Source organism: Cyanistes caeruleus, chromosome 7, assembly GCF_971803275.1.
Source record: "Cyanistes caeruleus chromosome 7, bCyaCae1.hap1.1, whole genome shotgun sequence".
In the NCBI taxonomy this organism is placed as follows: domain Eukaryota; kingdom Metazoa; phylum Chordata; class Aves; order Passeriformes; family Paridae; genus Cyanistes; species Cyanistes caeruleus.
The window spans coordinates 3,588,307-3,603,082 of record NC_141707.1 but is presented as its reverse complement, the minus strand read 5'-3'; the positions used below and the strand labels follow the sequence as shown (position 1 = coordinate 3,603,082).

General features: G+C 39.3%; 1 non-coding gene across 1 annotated transcript; it reads right to left on the bottom strand.

Annotated features, from left to right (window-relative positions):
• Positions 1-4,895: 4,895 nt before the first annotated feature.
• TRNAK-CUU (transfer RNA lysine (anticodon CUU)) lies at positions 4,896-4,968 on the bottom strand. The gene has a single exon. It is a non-coding gene; the product is annotated as a tRNA-Lys (tRNA).
• Positions 4,969-14,776: the final 9,808 nt, after the last annotated feature.

The window sequence follows — 14,776 nt, the reverse complement described above, 5'->3', positions numbered from 1 at the left end:
ATGACCCCTTTAAGTCAAGGCCTTCCAGAATCACTTAAACCTACAGCAATTTTTTCTCCAAAAACCATAGCAGCTATACCCCTGTGGATAGACTAGACAGATTTCTTGGGAACCCAGCTGTTCCACTGTTCGATCTGGTTCCACTGATCCTGGGTTTGCTCCCTTCACCACCCCTTCTCAGCCAACAGGTTCACAATTGCGCTCTCCTGCTAGGAGCCATAAAATTTGGACATGGAACAAAGTTGCAAAAGAGCTAATTAATTACAGTAGAAATTATGGACCTGTAAAAATCCCAGAAGAAAAATCAGAGAAAGCAAAGGGTGTTAGATACATTGGTTCTCTTAACAAAAACCCAGAAAAGAGAAAACAAATCTCTAACCGCCAGTATTGGTGGTCACTAGAGATAAAGAAAGGAGTCCCCAGAGATGTAATGGACGGCTTATCACTTAAAAGTTGAGTAGTTTCTAATTGGCACTGTCCCAAGTCCATTGTATCAAATGCCCCATTGTATAACCCAGCACACCTCCACAGGCTCTGGGCTGTCAGCCAAAGCAGTCTCCTTCTCAGCTTCTGGGAGTGGAGCCCAAACAGCTTCAGAATCAGGGAAACTGGTAACTCTGCCTCTCATGGGTGAGCAGAGAGGCAGGGGTTGTTTGTGTTTAAAATGCTCACTAGAAATAACAAAACTGGAGACATACTGATTTTAACAACAGTGGGTCCTAAACGTGCACCTATTACTTCTGTAGTTAACACTGGAGCCCAAATTTCTGTGTTGACCAGTACAGACTAGTACAGGATTTGAGAGCAATAAATGGAATAACTAAAGATATTTACCCAGTGGGTGCTAATCCTTGCACATTGTTAACATCCGTAAAAGAGAAATATAAATGGTTTACTATAATTGATTTAAAAGATGCCTTTTTCTGCATACCCCTTGACAAAGAAAGTAGGAAACTGTTTGCCTTTGAGTGGGAAAATCCAGAAAACTGAAGGAAAACTCAGCTCCCCTAAACACAGCTTCCACAAGGATACAGGAACAGTCCAACACTTTTTGGAAGCCAGCTGGCTAAGGAGCTGGAGATTTGGACTGAAAACGGGCAAATACCGAGAAAACAATACCTGCTGTTACAGTAGGTTGATGATATACTGACAGCTACAGAGGAGAAAACAACCTGCATAAAGGTAACAATTGAAATTTTAAATCAACTGGGAATGGGAGGATATAAGGTGTCTAAAGAGAAGGCACAAATTGCCTGGCAGACTGTTATTTACCTGGGATGTGAAATCTCACAAGGGCAACGTAAGCTGGGTACTAATTGTATTCAAGCTATTTGTGCTATTCCAGAACCCCAGAACCTACATGAGCTGCGAGTTTTCCTTGACATGACAGGGTGGTACTACCTGTGGATCATGGACTATGGACTAATTGCAAAACCTCTTAATAAAGCACCTTCATATAATCATTCTGTGATTATGTGTTCCTGAATGCTAGCAGCAGCAGAGGTGGTTGTGGACCAGGGAGGGGCAGACTTGGCACAGGATGAGGGAGCTCGGTTTTGCCAAGATTAGGGTTAAGTCAATGTGCTTATTGCAGACAAGAGGGGCACTGGAAAAATGAATGCCCAAATCGTTTTAAGCAGGGCCATCAGCTCAACCAGAATCAAGATGCTTCCAAATTAATGGTGCTGGGGGAGTACAGCAGCTGACCAGAATCGGAACAAAAGCCAATACAGGAACCTTTAGTAACTATACAATTGGGAGATAAAGAAGTAAAATTTCTGGTGGACACAGAGGCTACATATTCTGTTCTAAATTATCTAAAAGGGCAAACTGGAGACAAAACAACCATAGCTGGAGCCACAGGGAAGGAGGAGAATCAGCCATTCCTGAAACCCCTGGATTTGAGTTTTGGAAACAAAGTGTTAAGACATGAATTTTTAGATATGCCTGAGTGTCCAATTCCACTTTTAGGATGAGTTCTACTAGCAAAACTTGATGCAATAATAACTTTTGAGAATGGGGAGCTATTAATGAAAATACCTGAATCAAAGACAGGACAAATTTTAATGGTAAAAGAAAAAGCAGTCCCCACTATCCCTCAGGAAGTAGAGGATGCAGTAATTCCCTCTGTATGGGAAACAGATATACCAGGAAAATCCAAATTGGCACAGCTGGTACATGTGGAATTATAAGAAGGGGCAAAAGCTGTACAGGTTAAACAGTATCCCATAAAGCCAGAAGCATGGCTAAGATTATTGATAGATTTTTGAAATACCAAATTCTAGAAGAATGCAAATCAGAATTGAATACACCAATATTTCCAGTGAAGAAATCAAATGGTGAGTACAGACTAGAACAGGATTGGAGAGAATAAATGGAATAAGTGAAGAGATTTACCCAGTGGTAGCTAATCCTTACAGGTTGTTGGCATCCATGAAAGAGAAATATAAATGGTTTACTGTAATTGATTTAAAATATGCCTTTTTCTGCATACCCCTTTAATGGAAAACCACTGAGACTATTCACTGAGTGCTCATAGAGGTATAGCGAACGTCGTTTATCTTAAGCACACTTTTATAGGGTCCGACAGGGTTTGCGGGGCTTAACAAGCTACTATTGGTTAATACATGTTGTTTTACATTCTTTTCCAAGTACACAATGCCATTGTATTTCCTTATTCTCACTGTTCCAGGAGAGTTTCAAGAACACTGCCTTTACTATTGTCGCCTTCAATAGCTGGGTTGTGCAGGCAGGCTTTGACTAAAATGCTTTTACTCTGTTAGAATGTTTTACTACAATTCCCCTTTTTCCTTTTGCACAACCCAGGTTTTGGATGTAATTCATTTTAGACTTTTACAGATACAGGATAACATACAGCTTATAATAACCACTTCTGTTAATACTATAACAAGAATTCATCTTTCTTCTAGTACAGAGATTTTAACTACTTAATAATGTCTCAATTGGTTAACCAACTTCTAATGGGGTCATCGACTTCTTTCAGGGCGTTTAACCTGTTTTGCAGCTGTTTTAGTTGTTCATGGATAGAGACGGAGTGGTTAGAAAGATTCATACAACACATTCTTTCAAATCTTAAAACAGAGAATAACTGAAGAAAATTGGTAGAGACACAACATCATGAAGATAACATTAAATTTCTGTTGGCAAACTGTGTAGTTTTGAGACACAACTGTGTCCTGGCAGCTCCACTTCTGATCTTGTCTGGAGTACCAAGATAGTGTGGTGACTTCTCTGTTTACTGTGTCTCATGTTTCCAGAAGCAGACAGCCTGGTCAGATGAACAGGTGATGTTCTTGAACCTGTCAACAAAACATAGGCACTTCTCCCCTTAAAGTTAATGAATCATTTTGGCTTAGCTGTGGTACACTTAATTGTAAATTCAGATTATATGATCTTTCTAAATTTTTGATGTAAATATTTCATTATTCAAAATGAATTGTGGTCTAAATTTCTACATACATACTACATTAATCAAATACTTTTAGGGTATCAATTCCTTTTGTTTTTGAAAGTGAGATGTACTTTTATCATGCATATTAATCATTAATCAACACAAAACTATACACATAATGCATGAAAAACCTACAGCAGTCAGAAATCAGTCAGATAATAAACATTATCAATAACATATGTGATATGGAATTACTATTAACTACTAAAACACTGTGCCAGCATTTTACAGTCTGCAAACAGACAACAAAATCAGTGAAGGATTGGATAACCACCCCCGGAAATGATTCTCCAGGCCCACTTCAAAATTTATCCAGCTGTCATATTAATAGGGTCAAATTGCTGAGTCAAAAAGTGACTCAAATACTGATTTGGTGCAAAAAACATCTGGATCTGCTGGCAAACATTCTGTCCAGGTAAAGTCAAGGCTTGGCCAGGGCCTGGAAAGATGTCTCTTAAGTCATTTTCAAAACAAGGTTCTTAATAATAGCAGCTACAAGATGGTTAAAGCTCAGCAAACTGTTGAAGTGCATTTGTAGAAAGCAAATGATCAGAAGTCTTAGGCAACAGACTAATCAAACCATTTAGCAGTTGGTTTAATCTGAAATTTCTCTCATGGTAGCTGTCTTTCAGTAATGATACATTTTCTTGGAATTCTGGAAGCACTGAAAAATAATAAAGCTGCACTGGATTAGGCAAAAGCAAGTCTTCTTAAACAAGGAAAGGAGTAAAAAACAAGAAAAAACCTTATATAGGAACAGTTGTATAGCTCGTTTACCAAGATGCATCTGTAGTTAGAAAACAAAAAGATCTCAAATGACATGTGTCTAAAAGATATGTTAAAATATAGAAGAAGCTGGCTATAAATACAACAGTGACACTCTATAGAGTGTTCATCATAAAAATCCATAAATTCACATTATACAATGAATATGTCAGCAGTATCTAAAGAAATTAAGATAATATTTTTAGAATATTCATGTCTTAATGACCAAATCTGAAATAAGGTTAAAAACTTCTAAATTTCCTAGTAAACAACAGTCACTATTCTTTTGTGTTACTTATAGGAAACAAAACCAGTAGAGATTATAAGAAATAAATTTAACTTTTTGTTGGGGTCAGAGATGCAAGATATATACCTTTACCTGCGGCAAACAAGTGTTGGGTCATTGGGTCGCTAAGAAAAATAATTCAGTTGGCATCTGTTAATTGGGGAAATGGACATATAAAAGACCTTGAGGAAGATCTTTGTTAGCCATTTTACCCCTTTTCTATCATAGTGCACATAGCTCCTTGTACCTTGTAATGCTGATAAGAAAAAAATAAACAACTGAGACCAAACAAGAGAAAACTGCCTCCCCCTCATCAATCTTCAGTTCAAAGGGAAAAAGAACCTAATCCAAGGTCCATAACAAGACAAATGGCACCCAATGTGGGGCTTGAACCCACTACCCTGGGATTAAGAGTCCCATGCTCTACCAACTGAGCTAGCTGGGCTGACCACAGACTTGTCTAAGAAGCCATGTTTTAAATGTGGAAAACATGGGCACATCAGAAAAATTTCTCCAGAGACTTCAGAAAACATGAAAACACCAGGTCTCTGCCCAAGATGCAGAAGAGGAAAGCATTATGCAAGTCAATGTTATTCCAAGACAACTGTGGATAGAAAACCTCTGCCCATTCTGGGAAACGGGCAGAAGAGCGCGGAACACCAGCGCGCTATGACACAAGTGACGGTGACAACTCAGCACCCCCAGATCCCTCAAGGAACACATTGTGCAGGGAATCTCAATCAGATTCCATCTGCAGGACCATCTGCAACTTCCCAAGTGATCCAGAGCTGCTGCCACCAGGGGCACAGTGCGAATTGGCAGCTTCCAAGTTAATCTACTTTATGAATGAAAGTCATGCAGTGATTCCCACGGGAGTCACTGGAATGTCATGGAAGCAGCAAGAGTTTTTAATTATAGGCACGGACAGAAGCAGTACTTTAGGACTCATTGTTTATCCATCAGTCATTTCAGCAAATCATAATGGAGAGCTGACAGTTTTAGCTCAACCCTTGCACCATCCGTTGATCGTTCCAGAGAATACTCCCATAGCTAAAGCCATTGCCTTGCCATCGAATGCGATATGACAAATTACCCCAGTAGCTAATGTACAAACTCTATCTAGCAAGGAAGACGCGGATGTCCATGTTTTTTGGATAAAGCAAATAGGTCATGATCGACCTCAACTCACCTGTGATTTAACACGTGGTGACATGACAATTACAATTACAGGCATGCTAGACACAGGTGCGGATGTCACAGTGATCTCTCATGTCCTGTGGCCCAAAGAATGGAGCATAGTAGTACCCTTGAACTCTCTTTCAGGAATTGGAGGAAGTACATTATACATAATTGCAAAGTTGTCATGGAGTTACTTTACCTTTAAGGGAGTTGGAGTTGCTGGGAAGTGCTTGGAGTCTTTTCTCTTGACCAATTATCGGTCATTGCTGGGAATTGACAGCAGTTTAGGCCATTGAAAAGTGGGATCAACTTGTGAACCCTACCTTAAAATGTAAAAGCAGAGCTCTCTGGGTTCTCTTTGTTTTCTGGCTGTGGAGGGTGGCGGAGCTCCAGGCCTCCAGTCCCTGCCCAGGCCATGCGGCCGGGCGGGGATGGGGCCGGGCCTGCCCCGTCTCCCGGCCGGGAGATGGGGGGGGCCTGGGGAAGGTTTTCCCTGGGCCGGGCCGAGCCGATCTCTGGCTCGGCTGCAGGTTTTGCTGTAACTACATTCACTAGAAACTGCCAAGTGAAGAAAGAGAGAAGCCCTGGACTTGCAGCGGGTTAGAGCAGCGACCACACTCTCCAGAACAGCCATGAGGAACCTTCCATCGCAGACGGCTCCAGCTCCTGTTCAGCAGAGATCCTCGAACCATCTACAAAAGCCTGGGCAAGATTTTAACACTTTCATTACCCAGATGAGACTTGCGGATTAATCTTTTTATCCAGAGAGAGAGAGAAAGAAAGATCAACATGAAAAGAGACTTTATAAACTACCAGTGACAAGAAAGAAAAGAAGCTTCAGGAAAGGTAGAGAATTAAGAAGATGCTTTAATTAAGCTGAAATATCTCCCTGTTAAAACTATGGAGATGGACAATGAAGTCCTGAAAAGAACTCCTTTAATTCATGATATAAGATCTAGAGAGGAATAGTGTTCAAAGTGTAAATTTGAGTAAAGAGTAATTATAGTATAGTGAAGTACTAAGAGATTAAAAGCCTTGAGAGGCCATGAGAAAACTGTTGAGAGATTTGAAGCCCTGAGAGGCCATGAGAAAACTGTTTTCTAGTGAAGCTCACAGAAACAGATGAAGAAAACTTTTTTTTGCCTTTGAATAACTTATCCTTAAAAATGTTATCTCTAGACACATGGCCCATACTTACTTCAGAGTGATGTGAAAATGGGAGGAGTGAACTCTAATAATAGCAGCTCTGAGCAGCTAACATTAGGGCAATAGAAAACTATAACAAAAATAGTTTTCTTGTGAGAAACTCCATAAATTAACAGGAAGAAACTTCTGTTTCTCTATAAAGACTGGTGAACATACTAGCAAGAATTGGGACTGTTTTAACTATCAGAGTTCCAGAGTTTTTGTCTCTGTTGTCATGTGAACAAGAGAATAGTGGGTGGATAAGAGATGGAAAAGTTTTTCTGAAAGTTTATTCTGGTGTTCTTATTATTGTGGTTTGTCAATAAACTTTCTCTTTTTTTCCCTTTTAAGTTGTATGCCTGTTTTGCTCTTATTCTAATCCATATCTCACAGCAAGAAGTAAATAATTTTCTTAGTTAGTGGTTTAAAACCACGACAAAAGTGAATATGCAATTGTAGTTTCAGGGTCCGAAAAGAAGACTGCAATCATTCATCCATTTGTTGTACACAAACCCATTACGGTTTGGGGAAGAGACATTCTGTCACAATGGGGTACCAAAATAGAAGTGGATTTTTGATGGGGGTCACTGCAGCACTCATCACCTTGAGATTGACTTGGAAAACAGACACACCCATCTGGGTGGACCAGTGGCCCCTAACACAAAAGAAGTTGAATGCTCTTAAAATATTAGTGAAAGAACAGTTGCAGAAAAATCACCTCAAGCCAACAAATAGTCCCTGTAACTCTCCAGTTTTTGTCATTCACAAAAAAACATCCAATTCATGGAGGTTACTTCATGATCTTAGAAAGATTAATGATGTCATTGAAGAGATGGGACCACTCCAGCTTGGACTGCCCAATCTCTCAATGATCCCAAGAGATTGGCCGCTTGTGATTATTGATCTAAAAGATTGCTTCTTTAATATTCCGCTTCATCCAAAAGATGCTCCACGATTTGCATTGTCTGTCCCAAGTATCAACAAAAAAGACCCTTTGCAAAGATACCATTGGACAGTCCTTCCTCAAGGACTGAAAAATTCACCAACAATTTGCCAATGGCATGTAGCATGAGTGTTGTCTCTGGCCCAAAAGAAACACCCGCAGGCAATGATCATCCACTATACGGATGATCTGCTTATTACAGTGTCAACACACAAAGAGATCCAAGAAGCTCATGACAGTGTAATTGCAGAAGTTCATAATGCAGGATTAGAAATTTCCCCGTCGAAAATTCAACAAACTTCACCATGGAAATACCTGGGATGGTTGATTACAGAGCAAATGATTAAACCGCAAAAAATACAATTGAGGACACGGGTCCACAACCTGCAGGACTTGCAAAGACTCTTGGGAGAGATCAATTGGATAAGGCCAGTTTTAGGAATTACTAATGATGAGCTCGCACCGCTTTTTGATTTATTAAGAGGAGAAAATAGCATCAAATCTCCTAGAACTCTTACACCTGAGGCTCAAAAGACACTTGAAAAAGTCATGGAAGCCCTTCAGCAAAGACAGGCCCATCGCTGTGTAATATCGCAACCATTTTTTTCTTGCAGTATTAGGAGAGAATATGCAATTGTATGGTCTCATATTTCAATGGGATGATTCAAAAAAAGATTCATTATTAATAATTGAATGGATTTTTTTGCCTTACAGGTCTCCAAAGACTATCTTCACAACATTAGAGATGTTAGTACAGATCATAATTAGAGCAAGAACAAGGTTGTTAACAATGACAGGCAAGGACTTTGTCACCAATTATCTGCCTTTGAAGAGGGAGCATTTTGATTGGGCGATGCAAAAATCAGAATCATTGCAAATTGCATTGTTAGACTATTCGGGAACCTGCTCAATTCACTACCCAAAGCATAAGTTATTACAATCGAAATTAAGTTTCAAAGAGAAGCCAAAATTGAGTGAAGTGTCATTAGATGCAATAACATTGTTCACTGATGGTTCAGGAAAAACACGTAAGTCAGTGATCACATGGCAAAACTCAAAAACACAAACATGGGATTCAGATATTCAAATAGTAAAGGGTTCCCCACAGATTGTAGAATTAACAGCAGTGGTCAGAGCGTTTCAAGGGTTTCAAGAACCTTTTAATTTAATAACTGACTCAGCTTATGTAGCTAATATAGTCAGGAGAATCGAAGGGTCACTTTTAAAAAAAGTTGACAATGATGATTTGTATCGTTATCTCCTGTGTATGCAACAGGCCATAGAGCATAGAAAAGATAAATACTTTATTTCACATATCAGAGCACATACTTCACTCCCAGGATTCTTGACAGAAGGAAATGCAAACGCAGATAAATTAACAATGACTATTGCAAATACTTTGCCAGATATTTCTGAGCAAGCAAAGCTAAGTCATGCATTTTTTCACCAAAATGCACAAGCACTTATGAGAATGTTTTGCATTTCTAAAGATCAAGCAAAAGCAATTATAAGTATTTGCCCCAATTGTCAGCTTGTGAAACCTCCTGTATCTACAGGCGCGGTCAATCCAAGAGGGTTGCAAAGCTTGCAAATATGGCAAAGAGATATTACAAAATATCTGCCTTTTGGGAAATTCAAGAATATCCATGTGTCAGTAGACACTTTTTCAGGTGCAATCTTTGCCTCTCTGCACACAGGGGAAACCGCAAAACATGCATGCCAGCATTTCTTGCAAGCATTTGCATCATTAGGCGTACCCTAAGAAATAAAAACAGATAATGGGCCTGCCTATATAGCACAAAGCCTTGCCTCATTTTTAATGAAATGGGGTGTTCGTCACACCTTTGGCATTCCTCATTCTCCTACGGGTCAAACCATTATAGAGAGGACACATCATACTTTAAAATCCCTTTTGGATAAACAAAAAAGGGGGGAGGCAGAGGCCACGCCTCAAATGCGTTTGAATAAAACTTTATATGCTTTGAATTTCCTCAACAATTCCTTTGCAAAGCCCGCTCTGCCAATCATTAGACAAATTTCCAATAGCACTCAGGCAAAGTTAAAGGAAAATCCTTTAGTGTTGATTAAGAATCCAGAAATAGGACAGATTGAGGGTCCGTTTCGATTAATAACTTGGGGCAAAGGGTATGCTTGTGTCTCTACAGGTTCGGGGCCGAAGTGGCTTCCAGCAAAGAACGTGAAACCTTATCGGCTGCAGAAACAAGCGAACGACTCCAAGAGTAGAGAAGCGAGCACACAAACGTGAACTGCATCAAGACTGCAGTTAATGGAGATCTGCCTTTATTCCACATGCGAAAGCAGTGAACTTTGGGTTTTGTAAAAAAGTGCTTTTTCGTAGAAAAAATTGTGTCAAAATTCAGAATCTTGCACAAGAGATAAAGCTGTTAAATATGAAATCAAATCAGGGACTACCCTTGTGTCTTACTATTTTACTGATTGCTTTAAGTGATGCAATGTTTCCTGTAAGCCAACCAAAAGAAAATGTTTGGGTGACCCTAGCCAATGCATCAGGCCTAGACACCATCTGCTTGACTCACTCAAGTCCAGAAAAGCCATTCTCGACTTGTTTGGTGGGCTTGTCAGTAGGTGAGTGGCCAATTCCAAAAAACATTCCTTCAAAACTTTCACAGTCCATTCTAAACCCTGCTGACAGGTGGAGTTTCTGGACCAAATATCTCCCTGAGGCACCTTATGAACTGCAAGAATTAGATATCCTTGGTTCAACAAGGATGGAAGTTTGTATAATATTCATTTTTTCTATATCAAAACAAAGCAAAAGTAAAATAACAGACGTCACTCCAAATCATGCTCTGTACAAGAAGGTGACACCTTGGTGTAACTTTACATCAGTTTTAGTTACACCACCTAATCATGTTCCATTGCAATTACCAAAAGAAGATTTCCTCATTTGTGGAGGTAGAGTTTGGCCTGCCATTCCATCAAACGTTAGTGGCGGTCCATGCAGTACTGGAAGACTCTCTTTGTTAGCACCCAATATAAAAATGATAAAAGAGCAAAATCACAGAGAGAAGAGGTTTCTCGATCAATATACGTCCAATTGTAACGATGAGTTTTATTCATGGAATTTTGGACGAAGATTTGCAGCAGCTCTCCTTTCATCTAAAGTAGCTTCAGCAGAAGTCTTGAAGCAACTGGATAGATTAGGCTACTGGTTAAGTAAGCAATCTCATTCTATATCTCTCGCTTTGAGTGATTTGTTAACTGATGTTCAAAGCGTGAGACGCACTACTCTGCAAAACAGAGCAGCAGTTGATTTTCTTTTGCTAGCGCATGGACATGGGTGTGAAGAATTTGAAGGAATGTGCTGCATGAATCTCTCTGATCATTCAGAGTCAATTCATAAAAGCATTCAACAATTGAAAGAGGGAATAGCTAAATTTAAAGCTGACGAAGGGTCATGGTTAGATGGTTTATTTGGATGGTTAAATTTTACACCATTGCAAAGAGAGCTTACAAGAATAAGTATATTTATATTGATTGTTATTGTAATTCTCCTGGTGTTTGTGCCTTGTTTACTTCAGTTTATTCAGGAAATGATAACAAAAGCTGCTAAAGAAGTGCTCTTAGTTCAAACAGAAGGGGGAGATGTTGGGGTCAGAGATGCAAGATATATACCTTTACCTGTAATGTCTAACTCTGACACCCAAGAAAGCAGTGAGTTTCACATAGCACCGTGGAGACAACAGTTAGAGTTAAGTGGAAAAGATTGAAAATGTAAGTGTGTGAATTAGAAAGTTTCTTGAGTCACTGGGTGAATGGGCTGAAGTTTAGAGTTTAAGGTAGTTTAGAGAGCAGAAGACAAGATGGAGGATTTAGGGCGTTGTCTCTTGTCCTTCTTCTTTCTTCTTCATGTTCTTCCCCTAGGGGTTTTTGGGTAGTAGTAGGTGATTGGGTAAAAAATGCCGCAGTGCAGCACACAGGTGTTGGGTCATTAGGTCACTAAGAAAAATAATTTAGTTGGCATATGTTAATTGGGTAAATGGACATATAAAAGACCTTGAAGAAGATCTTTGTTAGCCATTTTACCCCTTTTCTATCATAGTGCACATAGCAAATTGTACCTTGTAATGCTGATAAGAAAAAAATAAACAACTGAGACCAAACAAGAGAAAACTGCCTCCCTCTTGTCAATCTTCAGTTCAAAGGGAAAAAGAACCTAATCCAAGGTCCATAACGAGACAACTTTTGATGAAATGAAGGATGCAAGAGACTGTATCCTCCTCTCTCCACAAGCAGGTGTTCACCAGTGTTCCACCACAGCCACTTCAGTTGTAGTCATCTTAATCTCTCTAGGAAAATAACTATACTTGGCAGTTTAAACAAGTGTCTTCAAAAAAAAACGCAAAACAATTTAAATTAAGCAATATTCAAACCTGGTAAAAATTAATTATAACAGAAGGAAATAACAAAATTTAACTTCAAAACAATACCAAAATTATAAAGCATACCTTAAAAACATTCAGACCTAAACATAGTGAAACTCAACTTTGCTTAATTTTATCAACACTTAATTTGTATCAAATGAAAATATAACTCAATCTTATTTTATTATTACAAAAAAACAACTAAAAGTTTGATATATACTTTTGAACATAATACAACAGCAACATGGACTCACTATAGAGATTATAAGGATGCAATAAATACATCACAATTCCATGTCATCTGGCTTTGAGAATAACTCACAATAACTGCAGATGTTACTGAAAATACTTATTCATAATAAGAATTGCTTGGTATATGCTTAAGTTGGTTAGGATTTTTAAAGTGCAGTTTTACTAAAGAAAAACCACAACAACACAGGGTTTTGCAAGTTGCCATTCAGCTTTTGTAGCTCTTTTCAAAAACATCAAGTCTAACTTTTAATTAAAATCTGAAGTCCAAATTGGTATATATGCTGTTCTACGTGCTTTTTATAGCAAAAGAACTCACACTGAAATTACCTTATTAAAACTGTGGAAAACAAGCAAATGGATCTTAGTGAAATTATAGTGAAATTCTCCTAGCTAATTATTTTTTAAACCATGAATATCTTCTGTAGATAATATTAATTGGAAGGTCTTTTTTTAGGAGTTGTAAATCATTCAATATTTTAACATTAGGTTTTAAAACTAAATATTGCAAGGTAACTTTTTACTTCTGTTAATATTTACTCTAAACATTTCTAAATAGGTTTTTTTAAAATTTTCTAAAGAATCATAGTAATTCCTCCAGTAAAACTCTAAAAAACTGCAACAGCATAAACTCATAATTACTTAAAACACAAAATTAATTCTATAAGGGTATATAAAGACATTCTAAGAAAACAATGAATCATGACTTTTTAACAAACTGTGTACTTTCCCAGTGCTTTTTCTTAGAGAGGGAGCGGGAGGGTGAACTGCCCTCTTTGCTGCTGTTATCTTTAGACTGTTTGAGTGAAGTCTTCATCATCCTCCACATACTCTCACAGAGGGCAAAAACTGAGAGAAAAAAAAAACTCACAAAGTTTAACAAATGCAGTTCTTTCCCTCAGTATTTCTCTCGTTGTTCACAGATAGAGGGAAAAGGGCGCGATTTTACAAAAACAGGCAATGTGACACGAAAAGCCTCGGAGGGCCAGGTGGTAACAACGGTGATCATTGCAACTTACTAACTTTTAATTACAGTGATGAATTTCAAACTAGATACCATATGGTTAGCAATTTTTTGACTATTTTGTCTCCCTTTGAAGCTGTTTGAGCCACCTGTTTCTGATCAGCTGTTTCTGTAATTGCTGATATTTGCCCAGCATGGCCTTGGAGCTGTTTCTGCACTGCCTCTGCCTTGGGGGTGCCTTTGTTCTCTGCACACACTCCAGTGCTCCCCCCATGTCCTCAGAGTCAGGTGGGAACCAATCTAAATCTGGCTTCTCTTCTTCCAGAGTAGTGGAGTTGGGACCTGAATAAGATTGCAGTGTTAAAAGTGTCTGGAGCAGATAGTTCAGGACGCATCACATCCTGCTGCTGCTGAACAGATTCTGTTCGTTGTCTCAGCATTTGCTGTGGAGCTGCTTTCTCTTGATGACACTGAGCTCCACTTCTTAATGACTGCTCAATATGAGCTTGCAGTTGTTGCACAAGTATCCCTGTTTGCTGTTGCCACCCTAATAGATCTTTTTTTGATGCATCATTACAATTTACTGATTCTTCTCCTGCCGGTGGTTGCCTGTCTGCTGAATGCATCGACACGTCTCCATCTGGGGGAAGAGGGACGTCCTGCAGGTTTCCCCTGCGTACAGTAGATGGGGGCTTGCAATCTGGGGCTCTGTCCTAGTTTAGGGCAAATTAGGGAGGAAAACTCCGAATGGGGGTTTCCCCAGGGAAATGACCCCTCCACACCAACTGGTCCGAGAAAGGAAAAAAAATTCTTTGGAGAGAAGTGGAAAAAGCTGTTTATTTAACAAAAATTGAATAGTATTAAATAATAAAACTTCTCGCTGTTCGATGGAATGGCAAATCTACGAGGAAAAGTCTTTTTCATGTGGTGTAGCTTGGCTCACTCAGATTCTTATCAGTCCTTTCAGCGCTGGAAAGTGCCGAGGCCCAGGCCCCGGTGGGCCAAAGGCGTGAGCTCCCGGGGTTTGGCTGGGTGTTCAGTCCAGGGCAGGTTTGCACAGATCCAAGAAAAAGAAAGGGAAAAAACAAAGGTCCAGGGACCTCCTCTTCCTCAGCTAGCTAAAGCTAACTAAAAACCAGAGAGAAGCTCTGTCCCGCTGTCTGTCCGTGCTGCAGACACCACAGTCCAGGAGCGGGATGTGTGGGAGTGATGTTTTTCCCTAACACAAACTGTGCGCTTCTTCTTCCCCCTCTCTTGCTCTCAGAGCCAGTCTTAAAGGTGCAGAACTTAATATATAACATAAACCAGACAACTGGAGATACCAGTA